This window comes from Lissotriton vulgaris, chromosome 3_1, assembly GCF_964263255.1.
Source record: "Lissotriton vulgaris chromosome 3_1, aLisVul1.2, whole genome shotgun sequence".
NCBI classification, from domain to species: Eukaryota; Metazoa; Chordata; class Amphibia; order Caudata; family Salamandridae; genus Lissotriton; species Lissotriton vulgaris.
Genome location: NC_141689.1, coordinates 1,730,392,526 through 1,730,416,541, shown reverse-complemented (window position 1 = coordinate 1,730,416,541; position 24,016 = coordinate 1,730,392,526).

Genomic DNA, 24,016 nt, shown 5'->3' with positions numbered 1-24,016 from the left:
AAGACAAAAGTGGGCAGTGTAGTAACGTGATCATGTCCATGTTTGATAAAAGCATGTAAAAATTCCTCTGAAGGTTTAAAATCACGCCAAGTTGAAAAAAGGTTACCACAAGTAGGCCTCTGTAACCAGATTTGAAAATTTCTTTTCAGCGTAGCCTTCTGTAATGTGTCTGTGCAGGGAACAAACATAGTTGTCCCGTAGGTCAAATTAATGCAGCGATCTATTAACGGGGACCTAGCCAATCGTATATGGGTATAAGTAGATCATTGAATGATTCAAGGCCCAACTCCCCTTATATATGCATATATGCAGTGTACTATTCTATCACTATAAATCAGCATGTCAAAGTCTGGTGCAGACACGCAAGTGCTCGGTGTGTGATATATACTACATATAACACAAATAGCACAGGATATACACATATTTTACACCACAGATTATACTGAACTAATTATCTTCTTGACTCAAGTGTGGTAGGTAGATAACCTTGTGGGTATGTTGAGATAAGAGGAGTTGGCATAACAGCTAGGGTGGTCGACCTCAAATCTGGGGAACTGGGTTCGACTCTCGGCAATGACGCTGAACATCCTGTTATTCTGAGCAAATAATCTCAATTTACCTAACAAAAATGAAAGTGTCCTCATGGAATGCAACTGGAGCTATGTATTACGATTCTAGTCAATTTCGCGCTATATAAAACAGTATAAAATAAAAATAAAATAAAAAAATAGTGGAGGTAATCTCCAGGTAAACCAGACAGCACCCCCTTGTGGCAGACTGTCAGAAAGCGCTGGTGTTGACAAGTGCGGAGCCCAGCACTGACTTGAAACCACTGGATCAAATTAAGCCCTGCGTCAAGTACACTGACAGTTTCTTTAATAATTAATAATTATGTTCCTGTTGCAGATACTTGGTCCAAATTAGCACTGGATTACAGGGTTAAGGTAGTTCATCAGTTTCTCATGATTCGCTGTGAGACCCCAATCCAAACAAGAAGACTTCCACCCCTTTACAATTCTTCGTTTTTAAGGGGGGGGAAGTGCATTGAGCACATTGGGACTGATTACAAATCACTCGGAGGGTTATCATGGGGAATTGGAGGGAAGGGTTGTCATTGCCCAATCACAAGTTATGTTTTATATTAAAGCTTCAGCAGCTCACCATAGACCCTGAAGGTTCTAGAAGAATTTTATCACTACCTGGACACAGGGAACACGTCTTCTTCTTCTGAGCCTCTTTTCGTTCTTTGATCCGATCATTTTGCATTGATGTGTTGACATGGAGGTTTCATATCGACATAGTACTATTGATTGTTTTCTAGTCTTTACCAACTGGTGAGAATGGATGCATCCAAATAATTTCACTCCATATGACCTTTTATGTACCCCAATTTTCGATCCTCTCTGTAAATCTTGTTATTTGATGTAGGTGCGAATAGGGGACAATTTTGTTTCAAAATTCGGGACCTTATCCCTGACAAATGGTGTAAGCTTTTTCATTGCATATATCGATCAGACCCTGGATGGACCACCAGTTTGTTTCGAAGGTGTGGTTGGGGATGGTAAGTTATAGTAAGTCTGGAGGCTAGAAGCAAATGGGTGATGAGTTTTCCACCCAGTGAGGTCAAAGGGTATTCTGTGTAGGGAAACCAACTGTCCGTAAATTTCACAGACCGTACGTAATTTGGACCTCGCATCAGTTGTCCATGAAGATCCCACCACACCCATTGTCATTCTGTCTGCGACTGATTGCACCATACAGAACGACAATAGGCCAGTCTGGGCCCTTACAGCATGTGGTGGGCCTCCTCCTGCCTCGGGCTAGGGCTGTACATTCTGTCAGATATAAGAAATGAACAAAACAAATGTACAAAAACGCCAATGCTGCTATGTGCCAGTTCATGAAAAGAAGCTGGAGAAAGAAGTTAAAGAAGAAGTTATAGTTCTTGCACAGTCTAAACATTTCAGAGCTGAAGCATTTTTAATATTAAATACAATGAAGCCATAGTTGCTGCTTTTTTATTTCTTTAATGCAACTAACACATATTGACAAAGCCAATAGTCATGGCTTGTTGTAGGTCTAATGTTACTGGATGCAGCAAAATACCACTCGGGTGGCACCTTATGCTCAGCACATATTTTCAGCTTAGGTGCTTTAAGCCACGCCCTAATTACATAAGGCACGCCCCTTGGAGAGACCCCCAATTTTTTCATCCCACTTAAAGAGCTGGAAACAACCCCATGTCACAGTCGTCTCATGTCCTTGCACTGTGCCTCATGCATGAACCCATCCTCCGCACCTCTTGCTTTAGGAACTACAGCAGGGGTGAAGTTCTTGATGGGCCTCTTCTGTCTGCAACACTACAGACAAAGGCTCAGCTCATAATTATTGTGAAACGGTGGGCGAGTAAGTGAAGGAATTCGTAAATGGCTGGATGGATTAGTGAAAGGATGAATGAATGAGTGAAATGAAGAATGGATGGATAATGAGAGGATGGATGGATGAGTGAGTGAGTGGAAGGATGGCTGGGGTATAAAGATGGGTGTATGGGTGGAAGGGTAGATGGATGGTTAAAAGGGTGGATAGATCAGTGGAAGGATGGATGAGTGAAATGATGGATGATGGGCAAGTGGATGGTTGAGAGAAATGATGGATGGATTGATGAATTGATAAGTGAAAGGATGGATGGATGGATGAATGAAGGGTGGTTATAAGGATGGATGAGTGAGTGAAAGGGAGGGTAGATGGACACAAGGATGGATAGAGAGAAAGGATGGATGGATGAGTGAAAGGATGGATGAGTGATGGGGTCAATGGATGGATTCATGAGTGGATGAATAAATGGATGAGTATGTGGATGGGTGAAGGGTGGATGGAAGGATGGGTGGCTAAGTGAAATGGGAATGGAGAGGGAATGGGAGAATGGATGGATGGATGAGTAAATGCATTAGTGAATGATTGGCAGAATGGATGTAAATGAGAATGTAAAGATGGATGAGTGAAAGAATGCACACATGAGTGAAAGGGAGGGTGAAGAGCTTGAAGAAAGGATAGATGAGTGAAAGGTTTAGCGAGTGGACGGGTGAGTGACTGGGTGGATGAATGAGAAAGTGAAAGGATGGCAGGATGGGTGAAAGGGTAAATGATTGGATGGATGAGTGAATAGATGCATGGGTAGAAGAGTGGATGGAGGAGTGAAAGAATGGCTTGGGTGAAAGGGTTAATGGCTGGATGGATGGATGACTGAATGGATGGATGGGTGGGAGAGTGGAAGGATGGATGGGTGGAAGAGTGGAAGGATGAGTGAAAGGATGGATTTGGTGAAAGGGTGGATGGATGGATGAGTGAAAGGGTGTACGGAGGGACGGATGAGTGAAATGATGTATGGAAGGATAGATGATGGATAGGTTTGCAAATGGTTGAAAAGGTTTGGTATGGATGGGCACACAGAAGGAAGGACAGACTAGCGACTGAATGATGGATGAAAGAATTAATAGGTGACAGAATGCACATTTGAAATGGTGGATATCAGGGGTTTGATGGAAGGATGAATAGCTAGATCCTTGGACAAGAGATCTCTTCTGGGGAGGGTTGTGATGACTTACTTTGCTTTCTTGGTGCCATAGGAGCTTTATTTCTAAGTGGGAGGTATTTACATTTTCTGGCTACTCCCTTTCCTAGGGGTTCCTATTCTGTATTTGCTGTGTGCTTACGTGTGGGATCTGTATATCATGCATATGACATTTAGAGTCACACCCAACTGCTACCTGAATGTTACACTGGTAATTATAAATGTTTGCATGTTTTTTTTTAGGTGTAAGGTTTTAGGGAGAGCCTCATAGTGTCATGAGCTGTGCTTGAGATGTATATTTTGTTTGTAGCAATGGGCAAGGAGTCAAAAATAAATTATGTGATAGTGTATCGACAGCGCCTTCTTTAAGAAAGCTACAGGAAAAAGCACTTTTGGGACTTCCGTCAGCTAGTGCAACTCTCTGCAAAGCCCCCATAAGCAAAGCTACATTCCATATTTTAAGTTCCTCTTGCTGAAAACCCGTAATGCGTTTCCTGTAGTGGGTTCATAACAGCAATCCTCCCTTTAGTTCACCTATGCATAGCGCTTTACATCTCGCAATGGCAGGCAGATATGAGATGCTAGTAACAAAGTCTATCCGAGCAGGTCTTCCTGACTGCTTCTCTCACCAAACATGCCTGCTTAGGACCAGGAGTTGAAGCAAAATATCAGACTGGACAACCCAGTGCAGTAACCATATAAGTAGATTATTATCATATGAAATACCCCAAGACCTGCACAGTTGCTCAAAGCTGCGCTCATACCAAAAAACCTGAAAGTGCATTATTGTCTCAACTTAATATATTCTTTTTTTGACTTGTACTTAAGTGATTGTCTATTTACACACTTTTATACTATCGCAAATTTTTACACTTACCGTCCTGAATTTGCACTCATGCCAGTTGGTCACCCTACGGTGGGGGCCTGTATAGTGCTGGGCAAAGGGCCTGGTCACAGACCAAGCTCTGTCACTGACCCCTCGCTGCACAGGACGATGGACATCACATTCTATGTTAAGTAGAATTTCACTGATAAAAAAATAAAGGCTAAAGTGAAATTTTTTCAGGAATTGTAATATGTTATATGTAATACATTGAAAGCAAACCTTAGAAATTCATTGAATAAAACAAAGGTTAAATTGACTCGAATAATATGTCACCTTACATTAAAAAAACTTTAAAACTTCACTGAAAAAGCAGGGGATAAATGGACTTTATAGTTCAGTGAAAATGTAAATTAAAATATACTCTTATAACTAACAACACCACTGCACTCATGATATGGTCTGTTACATCATTGATAACATCAATGCAACATCTAAAATGACATAGTGGTCTTCGCTGTAACTAAGTACTTAGCAGCAATGTGGAACATGAGGAGGTCACTGTTAACTACCCTCTGAGATTTGAATTGCGGCTACTTGACTGGACCACAGGGGGTTGCCCCCTCCTATCTCTGTTGGGGTATGAGGGACTATGTATTATGCACTTTTTTTTTTTAATTTCTGTAATTTTTTATTGTATATAAAAAATATATATATTTACATGGAGCATACATGAGTGGAGGAAAGAAAGAGGAGAGAGTGAAAGAAGAAAGGAAGGAAAAAATAAAAAAAATAAAAGAAGGCGCCGGGGGGGGGGGGTATAGCAATATTGTCCTGCAATAGTTCGATCTTTGCAATGGTACGAAAGGTCGGATAGTTCGAATAGTCCAAAAAAAGAAGTCCGTTTTCCGAATCTTGCTTGGCGTTGTCTTCTGTCTCCCCTTTTGCACTGCCTGGTGGGTATAACGCCCCGGACGATAGAGAGGATAGAGAGGGATAGAGGTAGGAGAAGAGATAGGAGAGGGTTCTTCCTTGCAGGTTTCTTTTGTTAGAGCGTGGGTCCCTATAGTGTGTCCCTTGATGGATGTCTAGAATCTGCACCTAGGGGGGTTTATGTGATGAAAGGTAGAGGTCTAAGGGCCCCCATATGTTTGATTGCCTGTGTGTTTTCGGTGAGTGTTTCGCTGTAATGTTATCTGCCCCTCTTAGGAATGTGACCCAGTTGAGCCACGCCTGTGGTGTAGCTTTTGTGGTGTCTTTCCAGTTGCTTAGGATTATTTTGACTGCAGCCGTCAGCAGTAGGTCAATGAGGTCACGGTCTTCTGTTGTTGTGATGGACGGGGATGCAAAGCCCAGGACTAGACTTGGGAAATCTATGTGTATGGCTACTCCAGTGATTTCATTGATAAGCTTTCCAGTTCTATCCCAGAAATCCTTGATCTGAGGACAGCTGAGCAGGAGATGCTCTAAGTCCCCCCTTCCACTGTCACAATTCCAGCATGTGTCACTCTCTCGGATCCCCAGGGTGGATAGGCGGGCCGGTGTCCAGTATGCCTTATGCACTAACCAGTATTTGGTCTGATTTAGTGAAGCAGTTATCTTTTTCCTAGTGGTCGATCTCCATAATTCTGCCTGTTCGGTCTCGCTTAGTTCCTTCCCTGCTAACGTCCCCCAGAAGTTTGTGACCTTATCATTGAGTTTGGTGTTTTTGGGGCGTAGGGCTCTGTATAGGTGAGCTATTTGGTGTCCTAGTGTGTTGAGACTGGCTGCAAGCTGTATGAGCGAAGGTGTCTGGCTGTTAAGGTTTGCCTTCCTAATTGCTACTTTTATTTTCAGGAAGTTGTAGAGTTCTATGTTTTGCAGGTTGTGCGATTCCTTGAGTGTATCGAAAGTTGTGTTCTCGCCATGTCTCTGAAGGTCTTGGGCCGTGGATATACCATGTCCGTACCACTCAGGCATGTCTAGAACCTTATCTCTGTATTTTAAAATGGGGTTGTGCCAGAGGGATTCAAATTGGCCTCCCCTGATGCTTGTTGTCAGTAGTTTGTCGACGCTCAGAAGAGCTGTCTTTGTGTTCTTGAGGACGGGGTTGTCCTTCACTGCTGGGTGACGTGTGGCTGTCAGGAGGGTGATAGGGTTCATGCCTTTTAGTAGTCCACGCTCAAATGTTAGCCATGCTGGGGTGTATTCCTGTCTTGGGTCTAGCCAGTGTAGCCCCTGTCTAGCTATGCATGCCGTCTGGAATCGTTTGAAATTCGTTATGTTCAGGCCGCCCTGATCTTTTGATAGCCTTAGCTTGTGTAGGCTTATTCTGGGTTTTTTCCCCCTCCATAGGAAGCTGTTCAGTATCTTGTCAAGTTTCTTGTGGAAGCCCTCTGTGTTAGTCAGTGGGAGCATGGTTAGCATATAGTTGACCATCGGTGTCAGCATCATTTTTATTGCTTCTATCCTTCCCCACCATGTTGTGAATTTGGGGGACCACCCTTCTACTTTGTCCTTAATTTTCTGTATTGTTGCGTGTTCGTTGTGTTCCAGTGTCATTCTTAGGTCTCTCTCAAAGAGGATACCCAGATATTTTATGGGTTTCGGTTGCCATGTTAGTCCTGACGTTCCTAATACAGTTCTTGTTGTGTGGATGTTTAAAGGTTTGCACTCAGATTTGTCTCTGTTGAGTTTGTACCCCGAGACCTGGGCGTAATTGTCAATGGTGTCAGTCAGTGCTTTGATGGATCTCTCTGGGTCTTCTGTGACTATTAGTACGTCGTCCGCGTACGCCGCTAGCTTGAAAGTTTCTCCCCCTATTGGTATCCCTACAATATCCACATTAGTTCTGATCATCGTGAGGAGCGGTTCTATGGCTAGTAGGAATAGGGCTGGTGACAGAGGGCATCCTTGTCTAGTTCCCCTTCCCAAGTTGAGTATGTTTGATGTGCCCCCGTTGACCACCACCCTTGCTTTGGGGTCCTCGTATAGGGCCATCACCATCTTCCTTTAGTTTGGACCTAGCCCGAATTTCCCCATACACTGATCTAAGAAGGGCCATGAAACTCTATCGAAGGCTTTCTCAGTGTCCAGGGCTATCATGACTGCTGCGTTGTCGCTTCGGGAGGAGTGGTTAATTATGTGGCATAGAAGTCTCGTGTTGTCGTGTGACATACGGTTTTTAAGGTAGCCTACTTGAGAGTTGTGTATGAGTTTCGGAAGGTATGCGTTGAGTCTGTTGGCCAGTATTTTTGCGTAGATCTTGCAGTCCACATTTATGAGGGAGATCGGTCTAAAGTTCTTCGCCTCTGTTGTGTCTTTCCCTTCCTTGGGTATAACTATTATGTTTGCCTCAGCCATTGAGGGTGTCATGTGTCCGCTCTGGGCGCATGCTGTGAATACCTCCTTCATTGTGGGTTTGAGTATGTTTAGGTACTGCTTATAGAAGCCAGCTGTGAAACCATCTGGCCCCGGTGCCTTATTATCTTTGAGGCTATTCGTGGCTTTCTCTATCTCATCCTCCGTTATGGTCATTTCCAGGATGTCTCGTTCTTGGTCTGATAGTGTGGGTGTGGTTATGTTCTCTAGTAACTCTTTTCCCCCGTCCTTCTGCAGTGTTTCATCTTTGGTGTACAGTCCCTTATAGAAGTCCCTGAAGACTTCTAGGATGTCTTTGTTCGAGGTCTGGGATATGCCGTGTTTGTCTTTGATGGCTCCTATCGTGTGGCGTTTCTGTTTCCCTCTCAGGTAGGATGCTAGGTTTTTGCCCGCTTTGTTTGCGGTGCATAGGTTAATAGATTTATATTTATTGATCCAAGTGCCTGCTCTTTCGCTCAGTATTCTGTTGAGTTCGTACTTTAATTTAGTCAGGTTTGTGAGTGTGTTCTTGCCTTCTATTCTAGCTATGCAGCTGTTCTCAAGTTTTTTAATTTCTTTCTCTAGGTCTGCAATTCTCTTATTCCTGTCTTTGTTCATCCTGCCCTTGAGTGTCATGACTGTTCCCCGGATGGTGGCCTTCAGGGCGTCCCATAGTACTTCCCAGTTTGTGTTTGGTTTGTCGTTCATTAGTAGGTATTCTTTTATCGCCTCCTCTATCTTGGCTTTCGCTGGGGTGTGTTGGAGCAGGCTGTCATCGAATCGCCATCTGCGGGTTGGCTTTTCGTTGTGCTTGCCCGATAGTGTTAGGCTTATGTGTGAGTGGTCCGATACTGTTCTGGGTCCTATTTCTGTGTGGTCTATGAGGTGGGTATGTGTTTCTGAAATTAGGATGTAATCTATTCGGCTATATGAGTTGTGTGGGTTGGAGTAGAATGTGTACTCCCTGGCATCTGGGTTGCTCATGCGCCATGGGTCTCTTAGTCTTAGTTTGGAGCAGAGATTCTTAAGGATGTGGGGATTGCTTGTTGATTGGCTTGGTCTGTATGGATGCTTGTCAATTGCTGGGTCAAGGACTTGGTTCATATCTCCTGCGACGATCAGCAGATCTCCTAGCGGTAGTGAATACAGTTGTGCACCCACCCCCTCCCAGAATGATCTGTCATCACTGTTGGGGCCATATATGTTAGCTACATGGAATGTCTCCCCCGCTCTTCTGAGTGTCGTTATAAGCATTCTTCCTTGGGTGTCTGCTTGAGAGTCTACAACTTCTATTTTGGAGTTTTTGCTTACGATTGTTACTACCCCATTCTTCTTATTCTGTGCTGGTGAGCCCTGCACCTCGCCTATCCAATTGGCCCCTATGCGGCTGATGTCTTCTCCTTGTAATCTCGTTTCTTGGAGCACATATATGTCACTTTTAAGTTTCCTAAGGTGTTCGAGCACCTTCCTCCTTTTCACCGGGCTATTCAGGCCCTTGACGTTTAGGGACACTATTTTAATGTCAGACGCTATGCTACTCTGGTTGCTGTTTGTCATTTCAACTGCTCTGTTTTCCGCATTTGCTGTGGCCTTCCTCTGCGTCTTTTTGGTCTCGGAGTTGTGTGTGGGACCATCCCCCTACTCCTGCGTGTACTGCTCCCCCATGTGAGTGTATAGAGAAAGAGAAAGTATAGAGAAGATAGATGATAGTAAGTAGGCCCATGTATGTGCTCCCCGCTCCCCCCCGGTTCCTTCACTCCCTCTCCCCCACCCATCCCTCCCGCCTCCCCCCTTCCCTTACTTGCTGAGTGGGTGTGCGACGACAAAGTTCCTTCGCTCCGCGTCTTTCCCTGAGGTAGAGTCAGTTTTCTTCCTTGGTGTAGCTTGATGTGAGGAGAAAATGAGACCAAGGACAGAGCAAGGCACCGTCCTCTGCCACCACTTGATTGTCTCGTTCAGATTGTGCCATGGTTAACCCTGGGTTCATTGTTCTCGCTGCCGACTACTAGCTGCTGGGAGACCTTGATCCGTAGTCCTGGATCTGCAGTCGGGCTCTTCATTCTAGTTATAGTTCCTTTTATTTTCCCGTCTTGGGTATAATGAGGTAGATATGTTTTCTTGTGCTTTTTGGTGTTTTTGTTTCTTTTCCTTTTTTCTTTGGCGTATATAGTGTTTCTTATTCAGAGTGTGCGTTCTCGTCTGGTGAGGCACTTCTTTTCGCCACTCCTGGGCTTCTGTTATCCTCCATCTCTTCCACGGGTGGGCCTTGCAGGTATCTCCTTAGTTCATCCGGGTATTCAAAAATCATTGTTTTCCACTTATCTGTTACTTTGAATCTGGCAGGGCCGACGAAGCTGAAGGTGGCGCCTCTTCTGCGCAGTGTCTCTCTGAGGGCCAGGAAGCCTTTTCTTGACTCTACCGTTGGTTTGGAGTAGTCTTGGGTTAGTACAATCTTGCTTCCTTCCCACCTCAGGTTCTGTTTTTTTCTAGCAAAGGCGAAGATGGCGTCTGTTTGGCTTAGTCTAAGCGGGTTGCATATTATTGCCCTCGGCCCCTTGCCTGTTGTTGGTTTTCCTGCTGGTATTCTGTATGCCTTTTGCACCTCGAACCTTCTGTCAAATGCGATGCCGGTGAGTTTGGGGATCATCTCCTCTAGCATTGCTGCGCATGATCCCGCCTTGTCTTCTGTCCCCTCCGGCACTCCCAGGATCCTTACGTTGCCTCTTCTTGCCCTGTCATCCTTCTCCGATAGCTGTTTTTGCATGGCTTTCGTGACTTTCTGCAGATCAGCTATGGCTTTGGTGTTATCCCTTGTTTCGTCTTCCACTGTGCTTATTCTGCCTTCTGTCGCTTCAATTCTTGTGTTTGTTTTGTGAAGGTCCGCTCTTATAGCCGCCATCTAAAGCTGCATGTTCTCCACCTTGAGTTTTGTATCTTTCCCCACTTCGATCCCTTCGTTTACTCTCCGCAGGATCGTTTCTAGGGTGACCGTCTCGCTCTTATTGTTTTTCAGAGGCGATCCATGGTTGTCTATCTTTGGCTTTTTTTGATCTCCAACTGCCTTCCCCTCGTTGCCTGCCATTGTTACAATGCCTCTCCTTGATAGGATGTTGCCTAGCCGCCCTTCCGCTAGGGTCGTCTTGGGTAGGTCTGTTGCCTTTGACGTTGGCGCAGAAATGCCTTGCAGTCTATATCTGCTAGGCTCTCGGATGTGCCTCGTTCTGGTCTTTGCCTTAAGACCTGCCAGCGTGTGCCTTGTCTCGTTCGCGTTCTGTCTAGCTGCTTTGCTTTTCAATGCGTTGGGGCCGCTTCCTTGCGTCTGGCGCTCAGGGGAGTAGGCTGGTGCTTGTGGTTGTGTTTCTTATCTGGTTCTGCCTGCTACCTTCACCTGTCTCTTGCGCACTTGCTGTGTGTGCCTTTAGGGGTCTTGGCCTTTCCCTTTGTTCTGGCGTTATCTTCGGCCTCCCTCTGACCCCTCTGACCTCTTCTCGGCTTAGGCTTGCTGCCTTTCTGCCTTGTAGTGACCTTACTGCTGGTCTTGCACGTTCGTTGTGTGTGCCCTTTTAGGGGTCTTGCCCTTTGCTCAGCGTGCTCTTTGGCGTGCTCTTTGGCGTACTCTTGGGCTCCCCCTCAGTCCCCCGCCCGGCTCTGCTTGCTGCCTTGCTGCCTGTATCCTGACCTGCTGACCGTTGCTGTGCAGTGCTTGTTGTGTGGCTGTGTGCCCTTCGGTAGGTATTCCGGCCTCTCTGCGAACACACCACCTCACTTGGTGCCGTACTCGCGCTGTACTCGCACTGTTTCCTTTTTTTTTTTTTTTTCCCCGCTCCGTTATTGCTCTCCCTTGCTCTGCGCCGCCTCGCTTACACCGCCGGCAGTTATTCCTCCACCTCCGCGCCACTTGGTCTGGCGTCGCTCGTGCTCTTCCCAGCTGCTCCGCACCGCGGGAGGGCTGGCGCGCGACCTACCGATCTGTTTCCCCTGCAGTTTCCTTGTCCGTGCAGGACCTTCCGGCGCTGATCGCTGGCGCTCTTCCGCTTCCGGTCCGGGTCTTCCGCCTGGAGTTGGAGAAGACTTCCGGCAATGGCGCCTTTCCTCCTGTCGCTTCCGGTGCCGATCTTCCTGATAGACACACCACTTCGATTCACTAGAGGGGTCGCGGGTCTAGCAGGCCTACCTCGCTTCACTTGCCTTGTGTGTTCGCCTTATTTGTACGGAGGCGGGGGTGTCTGCCGTGGCGCTTCTCCAGTGAGTACTTTCGGCCACAAAATGCGTGCTGTACCTCTCCGTTTCAGCCTTTCCGTGGTTGTGGTGTTCTTTCTTTTTGCGTTCCTCTCTGCTTGCTTTAAAGTTGCTCTGTTGCACAGTTGTTGCTTCACTGTTGTCTCAGCAAGCTCGGGGCGCCATTTTGAGTTCTTGTTGTTGTTGCTCTCGGCAAAGTTTTGGAGCTGCTCTCTCGGTGCTGTTGTTGTTTTCCTTGCTTCCGGTCGGCTTTCCTGCTGCCTGGAGGTTTCCCCTGCTTGTTTCTCTGCTTTGCTGTCGGATTTGGCTGGTTTGGCGGGTTAGTTTCCCCTCAGGGATGCGGAGCTGACGGACCTAGACGACCGTCCACATTGCCGTCCAAGCCACGCCCCGTATTATGCACTTTTTAACTGTCCAATGCACATGGATTTGTTGAAATGTTTTAACTTTTTAATCTTTGTTGTAACTATTTTTAGATGTAACAAATGTTTGTAATTTTCTTATATGACAAAAGAAATTGTCGAAATAAAGAAATAAAGAAAGAAAGAATTTAAAATATAGTCTTATAACTAACAACACCACTGCACTCATGGTATGTTCTGTTACATCATTGATAACATCAATGCAACATCTAAAATGACATAATGGATGACAACTCTGCATGGTGGGGGTGCATGTTATAGTTACTTTTGGGGCTTTCATAAATTATATCTGGTTAGTATTATATTTAAAGGATCTACATGTGCTTTAAATGACTTATCGAAAGTACTTAAGTTGCTTGTTTTCTTCTGGTATCACATATTTGGTACTGGCTCAAGTTAGCATAGAATAACTTTACATTCCTACTTTCAATATAACACAAAGGCTTTAGGAGGGTGAAACTAACAGCACAATCATTTGTATTGTATCAGAAGGTACAAGCCTGATTCCTAAATAAAGACGCTAAAATAAAAAAGATGCTTAAAAAGAGACAAAAAAAGAGGATTCGATTTTCCATGATCGAAGGCAAATGTAAATATTAATATGTTCAGAGAAACACGAAAAACTAAAAAATGGTTTAAGATGTGTTTCACTAATCCAGCATATTTATGAAAAACTGCTGCATTTCGATGAATAACTGATAAGTACTGCAATTACTAGAAAATGTTCCCTACATTTGGATTATTAAAAAGAATGAGTACAAAACGGAAAATTACATTTGAGTTTCTAGCAATTGCATTATGTTGACATCCAATTAGTCACCCTATTCTCACAAGCTGGGATGATCATTATCATATTGTAAATTAATGGATGATATAATCTGCAGCACGGCTGCTTAAATACATATCTAATTTAATCTTCCCCACTAGCTGCATTTCTGGAAAATATGCTGAACACATTTTTGGAACATTTCTCTCTTTTTAATTAAAATCCGTGCACTTTTAGTGCTATTTTGAATTAATACTGCCAACATATATGTAACATCTGCTATGTTGCAGGATTCGCTGAGTACTTTATATATCCCACGTTGTGTAAGAGCTCTGTGAAGACTTTTGCTCTGATCCGGGAAAACTATGGGGCATAATATCAAGGGGGTTTATCTCCGCTTTTTTGGCTTTAAAAGCCAAGAAAGCGGAGATAAAATTATCTCCCTATTACCTAGCTGGCGCTAACACCAGTTAGTGACAGCTAGTAGGAGATAGCGACCATCTTGCGCCCCACTTTGCATGTCAGTGATATTTATCACTAATGAGAGGCAAAGTGGGCGTGCCAAGATGTTAGAGACTGAAAACAGTCGCTAACATCGCTATCTCCTATTACCAACTTTTGGAGATATTCGCGCTAAGCGTGAATATCTCCAAAAGCTAACACCTGCCCTGAGCAGTTCTTAGCCATGTTATCCAATGGGAGGTGGATAACATGGCTAAGAGCATTAGCTCGCTAATGCATGAATATCGCTGACTTTTCAGCGATATTCATGCTTTGCGGCGATTTTTACCGCATTTGCGTTAAACCTTGGTAATACCAAGGTTTATTTGCGGTAAAAATCGCCGCAGCGCTGCGGTAATTTTTTGTCTCTAATCAAGCAATAGCGATTGCTTGGTATTTTGCCCACACATGGGTCCCAGGCACTCCACACCACTGGAGTCAAGCTAGCCGGGCTGATGAGAGGTGTTACCTCGAAACCGGTCCGGTCCTCGGATGCTTGATTCCGTTCTGGGAAGGACATGGCTTTTGTAGTTCGGACTGGACTGTTCCCATGAGGCTCAGGGTCAGAGCTGATTTGCATATCGCCATTGTCTAACCCAGGGTGGTGTGGAGTGCAAAATAACGATGGATTTAGGCCCAGATCCTTGGACTGGGTTGAGTGTGCGACATTGATCCACATTCTGTCCATCACTTGTTGTGTTTGCAATTTCCGCCCTAAGTGCGCTGGGGATGCCCAGACGTGGGTCCCAGGCACTCCACACCACTGGAGTCAAGCTAGCCGGGCTGATGAGAGGTGTTACCTCGAAACCGGTCCGGTCCTCGGATGCTTGATTCCGTTCTGGGAAGGACATGGCTTTTGTAGTTCGGACTGGACTGTTCCCATGAGGCTCAGGGTCAGAGCTGATTTGCATATCGCCAATGTCTAACCCAGGGTGGTGTGGAGTGCAAAATAACGATGGATTTAGGCCCAGCTCCTTGGACTGGGTTGAGTGTGCGACATTGATCCACATTCTGTCCATCACTTGTTGTGTTTGCAATTTCCGCCCTAAGTGCGCTGGGGATGCCCAGACGTGGGTCCCAGGCACTCCACACCACTGGGGTCAAGCTAGCCGGGCTGATGAGAGGTGTTACCTCGAAACCGGTCCGGTCCTCGGATGCTTGATTTCGTTCTGGGAAGGACATGGCTTTTGTAGTTCGGACTGGACTGTTCCCATGAGGCTCAGGGTCAGAGCTGATTTGCATATCGCCATTGTCTAACCCAGGGTGGTGTGGAGTGCAAAATAACGATGGATTTAGGCCCAGATCCTTGGACTGGGTTGAGTGTGCGACATTGATCCACATTCTGTCCATCACTTGTTGTGTTTGCAATTTCCGCCCTAAGTGCGCTGGGGATGCCCAGACGTGGGTCCCAGGCACTCCACACCACTGGAGTCAAGCTAGCCGGGCTAATGAGAGGTGTTACCTCGAAACCGGTCCGGTCCTCGGATGCTTGATTCCGTTCTGGGAAGGACATGGCTTTTGTAGTTCGGACTGGACTGTTCCCGTGAGGCTCAGGGTCAGAGCTGATTTGCATATCGCCATTGTCTAACCCAGGGTGGTGTGGAGTGCAAAATAACGATGGATTTAGGCCCAGATCCTTGGACTGGGTTGAGTGTGCGACATTGATCCACATTCTGTCCATCACTTGTTGTGTTTGCAATTTCCGCCCTAAGTGCGCTGGGGATGCCCAGACGTGGGTCCCAGGCACTCCACATCACTGGAGTCAAGCTAGCCGGGCTGATGAGAGGTGTTACCTCGAAACCGGTCCGGTCCTCGGATGCTTGATTCCGTTCTGGGAAGGACATGGCTTTTGTAGTTCGGACTGGACTGTTCCCATGAGGCTCAGGGTCAGAGCTGATTTGCATATCGCCATTGTCTAACCCAGGGTGGTGTGGAGTGCAAAATAACGATGGATTTAGGCCCAGATCCTTGGACTGGGTTGAGTGTGCGACATTGATCCACATTCTGTCCATCACTTGTTGTGTTTGCAATTTCCGCCCTAAGTGCGCTGGGCATGCCCAGACGTGGGTCCCAGGCACTCCACACCACTGGAGTCAAGCTAGCCGGGCTGATGAGAGGTGTTACCTCAAAACCGGTCCGGTCCTCGGATGCTTGATTCCGTTCTGGGAAAGACATGGCTTTTGTAGTTCGGACTGGACTGTCCCATGAGGCTCAGGGTCAGAGCTGATTTGCATATCGCCATTGTCTAACCCAGGGTGGTGTGAGTGCAAAATAACGATGGATTTAGGCCCAGATCCTTGGACTGGGTTGAGTGTGCGACATTGATCCACATTCTGTCCATCACTTGTTGTGTTTGCAATTTCCGCCCTAAGTGCGCTGGGGATGCCCAGACGTGGGTCCCAGGCACTCCACACCACTGGAGTCAAGCTAGCCGGGCTGATGAGAGGTGTTACCTCGAAACCGGTCCGGTCCTCGGATGCTTGATTCCGTTCTGGGAAGGACATGGCTTTTGTAGTTCGGACTGGACTGTTCCCATGAGGCTCAGGGTCAGAGCTGATTTGCATATCGCCATTGTCTAACCCAGGGTGGTGTGGAGTGCAAAATAACGATGGATTTAGGCCCAGATCCTTGGACTGGGTTGAGTGTGTGACATTGATCCACATTCTGTCCATCACTTGTTGTGTTTGCAATTTCCGCCCTAAGTGCGCTGGGGATGCCCAGACGTGGGTCCCAGGCACTCCACACCACTGGAGTCAAGCTAGCCGGGCTGATGAGAGGTGTTACCTCGAAACCGGTCCGGTCCTCGGATGCTTGATTCCGTTCTGGGAAGGACATGGCTTTTGTAGTTCGGACTGGACTGTTCCCATGAGGCTCAGGGTCAGAGCTGATTTGCATATCGCCATTGTCTAACCCAGGGTGGTGTGGAGTGCAAAATAACGATGGATTTAGGCCCAGATCCTTGGACTGGGTTGAGTGTGCGACATTGATCCACATTCTGTCCATCACTTGTTGTGTTTGCAATTTCCGCCCTAAGTGCGCTGGGGATGCCCAGACGTGGGTCCCAGGCACTCCACACCACTGGAGTCAAGCTAGCCGGGCTGATGAGAGGTGTTACCTCGAAACCGGTCCGGTCCTCGGATGCTTGATTCCGTTCTGGGAAGGACATGGCTTTTGCAGTTCGGACTGGACTGTCCCATGAGGCTCAGGGTCAGAGCTGATTTGCATATCGCCATTGTCTAACCCAGGGTGGTGTGGAGTGCAAAATAACGATGGATTTAGGCCCAGATCCTTGGACTGGGTTGAGTGTGCGACATTGATCCACATTCTGTCCATCACTTGTTGTGTTTGCAATTTCCGCCCTAAGTGCGCTGGGGATGCCCAGACGTGGGTCCCAGGCACTCCACACCACTGGAGTCAAGCTAGCCGGGCTAATGAGAGGTGTTACCTCGAAACCGGTCCGGTCCTCGGATGCTTGATTCCGTTCTGGGAAGGACATGGCTTTTGTAGTTCGGAATGGACTGTTCCCGTGAGGCTCAGGGTCAGAGCTGATTTGCATATCGCCATTGTCTAACCCAGGGTGGTGTGGAGTGCAAAATAACGATGGATTTAGGCCCAGATCCTTGGACTGGGTTGAGTGTGCGACATTGATCCACATTCTGTCCATCACTTGTTGTGTTTGCAATTTCCGCCCTAAGTGCGCTGGGCATGCCCAGATGTGGGTCCCAGGCACTCCACACCACTGGAGTCAAGCTAGCCGGGCTGATGAGAGGTGTTACCTCAAAACCGGTCCGGTCCTCGGATGCTTGATTCCGTTCTGGGAAGGACATGGCTTTTGTAGTTCGGACTGGACTGTCCCATGAGGCTCAGGGTCAGAGCTGATTTGCATATCGCCATTGTCTAACCCAGGGTGGTGTGAATGCAAAATAACGATGGATTTAGGCCCAGATCCTTGGACTGGGTTGAGTGTGCGACATTGATCCACATTCTGTCCATCACTTGTTGTGTTTGCAATTTCCGCCCTAAGTGCGCTGGGGATGCCCAGACGTGGGTCCCAGGCACTCCACACCACTGGAGTCAAGCTAGCCGGGCTGATGAGAGGTGTTACCTCGAAACTGGTCCGGTCCTCGGATGCTTGATTCCGTTCTGGGAAGGACATGGCTTTTGTAGTTCGGACTGGACTGTTCCCATGAGGCTCAGGGTCAGAGCTGATTTGCATATCGCCATTGTCTAATCCAGGGTGGTGTGGAGTGCAAAATAACGATGGATTTAGGCCCAGATCCTTGGACTGGGTTGAGTGTGCGACATTGATCCACATTCTGTCCATCACTTGTTGTGTTTGCAATTTCCGCCCTAAGTGCGCTGGGGATGCCCAGACGTGGGTCCCAGGCACTCCACACCACTGGAGTCAAGCTAGCCGGGCTGATGAGAGGTGTTACCTCGAAACCGGTCCGGTCCTCGGATGCTTGATTCCGTTCTGGGAAGGACATGGCTTTTGCAGTTCGGACTGGACTGTCCCATGAGGCTCAGGGTCAGAGCTGATTTGCATATCGCCATTGTCTAACCCAGGGTGGTGTGGAGTGCAAAATAACGATGGATTTAGGCCCAGATCCTTGGACTGGGTTGAGTGTGCAACATTGATCCACATTCTGTCCATCACTTGTTGTGTTTGCAATTTCCGCCCTAAGTGCGCTGGTGATGCCCAGACGTGGGTCCCAGGCACTCCACACCACTGGAGTCAAGCTAGCCGGGCTGATGAGAGGTGTTACCTCGAAACCGGTCCGGTCCTCGGATGCTTGATTCCGTTCTGGGAAGGACATGGCTTTTGTAGTTCGGACTGGACTGTTCCCATGAGGCTCAGGGTCAGAGCTGATTTGCATATCGCCATTGTCTAACCCAGTATGGTGTGGAGTGCAAAATAACGATGGATTTAGGCCCAGATCCTTGGACTGGGTTGAGTTTGCGACATTGATCCACATTCTGTCCATCACTTGTTGTGTTTGCAATTTCCGCCCTAAGTGCGCTGGGGATGCCCAGACGTGGGTCCCAGGCACTCCACACAACTGGAGTCAAGCTAGCCGGGCTGATGAGAGGTGTTACCTCGAAACCGGTCCGGTCCTCGGATGCTTGATTTCGTTCTGGGAAGGACATGGCTTTTGTAGTTCGGACTGGACTGTTCCCATGAGGCTCAGGGTCAGAGCTGATTTGCATATCGCCATTGTCTAACCCAGGGTGGTGTGGAGTGCAAAATAACGATGGATTTAGGCCCAGATCCTTGGACTGGGTTGAGTGCGCGACATTGATCCACATTCTGTACATCACTTGTTGTGTTTGCAATTTCCGCCCTAAGTGCGCTGGGGATGCCCAGACGTGGGTCCCAGGCACTCCACACCACTGGAGTCAAGCTAGCCGGGCTGATGAGAGGTGTTACCTCGAAACCGGTCCGGTCCTCGGATGCTTGATTCCGTTCTGGGAAGGACATGGCTTTTGTAGTTCGGACTGGACTGTTCCCATGAGGCTCAGGGTCAGAGCTGATTTGCATATCGCCATTGTCTAACCCAGGGTGGTGTGGAGTGCAAAATAACAATGGATTTAGGCCCAGATCCTTGGACTGGGTTGAGTGTGCGACATTGATCCACATTCTGTCCATCACTTGTTGTGTTTGCAATTTCCGCCCTAAGTGCGCTGGGGATGCCCAGACGTGGGTCCCAGGCACTCCACACCACTGGAGTCAAGCTAGCCGGGCTGATGAGAGGTGTTACCTCGAAACCGGTCCGGTCCTCGGATGCTTGATTCGGTTCTGGGAAGGACATGGCTTTTGTAGTTCGGACTGGACTGTTCCCATGAGGCTCAGGGTCAGAGCTGATTTGCATATCGCCATTGTCTAACCCAGGGTGGTGTGGAGTGCAAAATAACGATGGATTTAGGCCCAGATCCTTGGACTGGGTTGAGTGTGCGACATTGATCCACATTCTGTCCATCACTTGTTGTGTTTGCAATTTCCGCCCTAAGTGCGCTGGGGATGCCCAGACGTGGGTCCCAGGCACTCCACACCACTGGAGTCAAGCTAGCCGGGCTGATGAGAGGTGTTACCTTGAAACCGGTCCGGTCCTCGGATGCTTGATTCCGTTCTGGGAAGGACATGGCTTTTGTAGTTCGGACTGGACTGTCCCATGAGGCTCAGGGTCAGAGCTGATTTGCATATCGCCATTGTCTAACCCAGGGTGGTGTGGAGTGCAAAATAACGATGGATTTAGGCCCAGATCCTTGGACTGGGTTGAGTGTGCGACATTGATCCACATTCTGTCCATCACTTGTGTTTGCAATTTCCGCCCTAAGTGCGCTGGGGATGCCCAGACGTGGGTCCCAGGCACTCCACACCACTGGAGTCAAGCTAGCCGGGCTGATGAGAGGTGTTACCTCGAAACCGGTCCGGTCCTCGGATGCTTGATTCCGTTCTGGGAAGGACATGTCTTTTGTAGTTCGGACTGGACTGTTCCCATGAGGCTCAGGGTCAGAGCTGATTTGCATATCGCCATTGTCTAACCCAGGGTGGTGTGGAGTGCAAAATAACGATGGATTTAGGCCCAGATCCTTGGACTGGGTTGAGTGTGCGACATTGATCCACATTCTGTCTATCAATTGTTGTGTTTGCAATTTCCGCCCTAAGTGCGCTGGGGATGCCCAGACGTGGGTCCCAGGCACTCCACACAACTGGAGTCAAGCTAGCCGGGCTGATGAGAGGTGTTACCTCGAAACCGGTCCGGTCCTCAGATGCTTGATTCCGTTCTGGGAAGGACATGGCTTTTGTAGTTCGGACTGGACTGTTCCCATGAGGCTCAGGGTCAGAGCTGATTTGCATATCGCCATTGTCTAACCCAGGGTGGTGTGTAGTGCAAAATAACGATGGATTTAGGCCCAGCTCCTTGGACTGGGTTGAGTGTGCGACATTGATCCACATTCTGTCCATCACTTGTTGTGTTTGCAATTTCCGCCCTAAGTGCGCTGGGGATGCCCAGACGTGGGTCCCAGGCACTCCACACCACTGGAGTCAAGCTAGCCGGGCTGATGAGAGGTGTTACCTCGAAACCGGTCCGGTCCTCGGATGCTTGTTTTCGTTCTGGGAAGGACATGGCTTTTGTAGTTCGGACTGGACTGTTCCCATGAGGCTCAGGGTCAGAGCTGATTTGCATATCGCCATTGTCTAACCCAGGGTGGTGTGGAGTGCAAAATAACGATGGATTTAGGCCCAGATCCTTGGACTGGGTTGAGTGTGCGACATTGATCCACATTCTGTCCATCACTTGTTGTGTTTGCAATTTCCGCCCTAAGTGCGCTGGGGATGCCCAGACGTGGGTCCCAGGCACTCCACACCACTGGAGTCAAGCTAGCCGGGCTGATGAGAGGTGTTACCTCGAAACCGGTCCGGTCCTCGGATGCTTGATTCCGTTCTGGGAAGGACATGGCTTTTGTAGTTCGGACTGGACTGTTCCCATGAGGCTCAGGGTCAGAGCTGATTTGCATATCGCCATTGTCTAACCCAGGGTGGTGTGCAGTGCAAAATAACGATGGATTTAGGCCCAGATCCTTGGACTGGGTTGAGTGTGCGACATTGATCCACATTCTGTCCATCACTTGTTGTGTTTGCAATTTCCGCCCTAAGTGCGCTGGGGATGCCCAGACGTGGGTCCCAGGCACTCCACACCACTGGAGTCAAGCTAGCCGGGCTGATGAGAGGTGTTACCTCGAAACCGGTCCGGTCCTCGGATGCTTGATTCCGTTCTGGGAAGGACATGGCTTTTGTAGTTCGGACTGGACTGTTCCCATGAGGCTCAGGGTCAGAGCTGATTTGCATATCGCCATTGTCTAACCCAGGGTGGTGTGGAGTGCAAAATAACGATGGATTTAGGCCCAGATCCTTGGACTGGGTTGAGTGTGCGACATTGATCCACATTCTGTCCATCACTTGTTGTGTTTGCAATTTCCGCCCTAAGTGCGCTGGGGATGCCCAGACGTGGGTCCCAGGCACTCCACACCACTGGAGTCAAGCTAGCCGGGCTGATGAGAGGTGTTACCTCGAAACCGGTCCGGTCCTCGGATGCTTGATTCCGTTCTGGGAAGGACATGGCTTTTGTAGTTCGGACTGGACTGTTCCCATGAGGCTCAGGGTCAGAGCTGATTTGCATATCGATTTTGTCTAACCCAGGGTGGTGTGGAGTGCAAAATAACGATGGATTTAGGCCCAGATCCTTGGACTGGGTTGAGTGTGCGACATTGATCCACATTCTGTCCATCACTTGTTGTGTTTGCAATTTCCGCCCTAAGTGCGCTGGGGATGCCCAGACGTGGGTCCCAGGCACTCCACACCACTGGAGTCAAGCTAGCCGGGCTGATGAGAGGTGTTACCTCGAAACCGGTCCGGTCCTCGGATGCTTGATTCCGTTCTGGGAAGGACATGGCTTTTGTAGTTCGGACTGGACTGTTCCCATGAGGCTCAGGGTCAGAGCTGATTTGCATATATAACATTGTCTAACCCAGGGTGGTGTGGAGTGCAAAATAACGATGGATTTAGTCCCAGATCCTTGGACTGGGTTGAGTGTGCGACATTGATCCACATTCTGTCCATCACTTGTTGTGTTTGCAATTTCCGCCCTAAGTGCGCTGGGGATGCCCAGACGTGGGTCCCAGGCACTCCACACCACTGGAGTCAAGCTAGCCGGGCTGATGAGAGGTGTTACCTCGAAACCGGTCCGGTCCTCGGATGCTTGATTCCGTTCTGGGAAGGACATGGCTTTTGTAGTTCGGACTGGACTGTCCCATGAGGCTCAGGGTCAGAGCTGATTTGCATATCGCCATTGTCTAACCCAGGGTGGTGTGGAGTGCAAAATAACGATGGATTTAGGCCCAGATCCTTGGACTGTGTTGAGTGTGCGACATTGATCCACATTCTGTCCATCACTTGTTGTGTTTGCAATTTCCGCCCTAAGTGCGCTGGGGATGCCCAGACGTGGGTCCCAGGCACTCCACACCACTGGAGTCAAGCTAGCCGGGCTGATGAGAGGTGTTACCTCGAAACTGGTCAGGTCCTCGGATGCTTGATTCCGTTCTGGGAAGGACATGGCTTTTGTAGTTCGGACTGGACTGTTCCCATGAGGCTCAGGGTCAGAGCTGATTTGCATATCGCCATTGTCTAACCCAGGGTGGTGTGGAGTGCAAAATAACGATGGATTTAGGCCCAGATCCTTGGACTGGGTTGAGTGTGCGACATTGATCCACATTCTGTCCATCACTTGTTGTGTTTGCAATTTCCGCCCTAAGTGCGCTGGGGATGCCCAGAAGTGGGTCCCAGGCACTCCACACAACTGGAGTCAAGCTAGCCGGGCTGATGAGAGGTGTTACCTCGAAACCGGTCCGGTCCTCGGATGCTTGATTTCGTTCTGGGAAGGACATGGCTTTTGTAGTTCGGACTGGACTGTTCCCATGAGGCTCAGGGTCAGAGCTTATTTGCATATCGCCATTGTCTAACCCAGGGTGGTGTGGAGTGCAAAATAAGGATGGATTTAGGCCCAGATCCTTGGACTGGGTTGAGTGTGCGACATTGATCCACATTCTGTCCATCACTTGTTGTGTTTGCAATTTCCGCCCTAAGTGCGCTGGGGATGCCCAGACGTGGGTCCCAGGCACTCCACACCACTGGAGTCAAGCTAGCCGGGCTGATGAGAGGTGTTACCTCGAAACCGGTCCGGTCCTCGGATGCTTGATTCCGTTCTGGGAAGGACATGGCTTTTGTAGTTCGGACTGGACTGTTCCCATGAGGCTCAGGGTCAGAGCTGATTTGCATATCGCCATTGTCTAACCCAGGGTGGTGTGGAGTGCAAAATAACAATGGATTTAGGCCCAGATCCTTGGACTGGGTTGAGTGTGCGACATTGATCCACATTCTGTCCATCACTTGTTGTGTTTGCAATTTCCGCCCTAAGTGCGCTGGGGATGCCCAGACGTGGGTCCCAGGCACTCCACACCACTGGAGTCAAGCTAGCCGGGCTGATGAGAGGTGTTACCTCGAAACCGGTCCGGTCCTCGGATGCTTGATTCCGTTCTGGGAAGGACATGGCTTTTGTAATTCGGACTGGACTGTTCCCATGAGGCTCATGGTCAGAGCTGATTTGCATATCGCCATTGTCTAACCCAGGGTGGTGTGGAGTGCAAAATAACGATGGATTTAGGCCCAGATCCTTGGACTGGGTTGAGTGTGCGACATTGATCCACATTCTGTCCATCACTTGTTGTGTTTGCAATTTCCGCCCTAAGTGCGCTGGGGATGCCCAGACGTGGGTCCCAGGCACTCCACACCACTG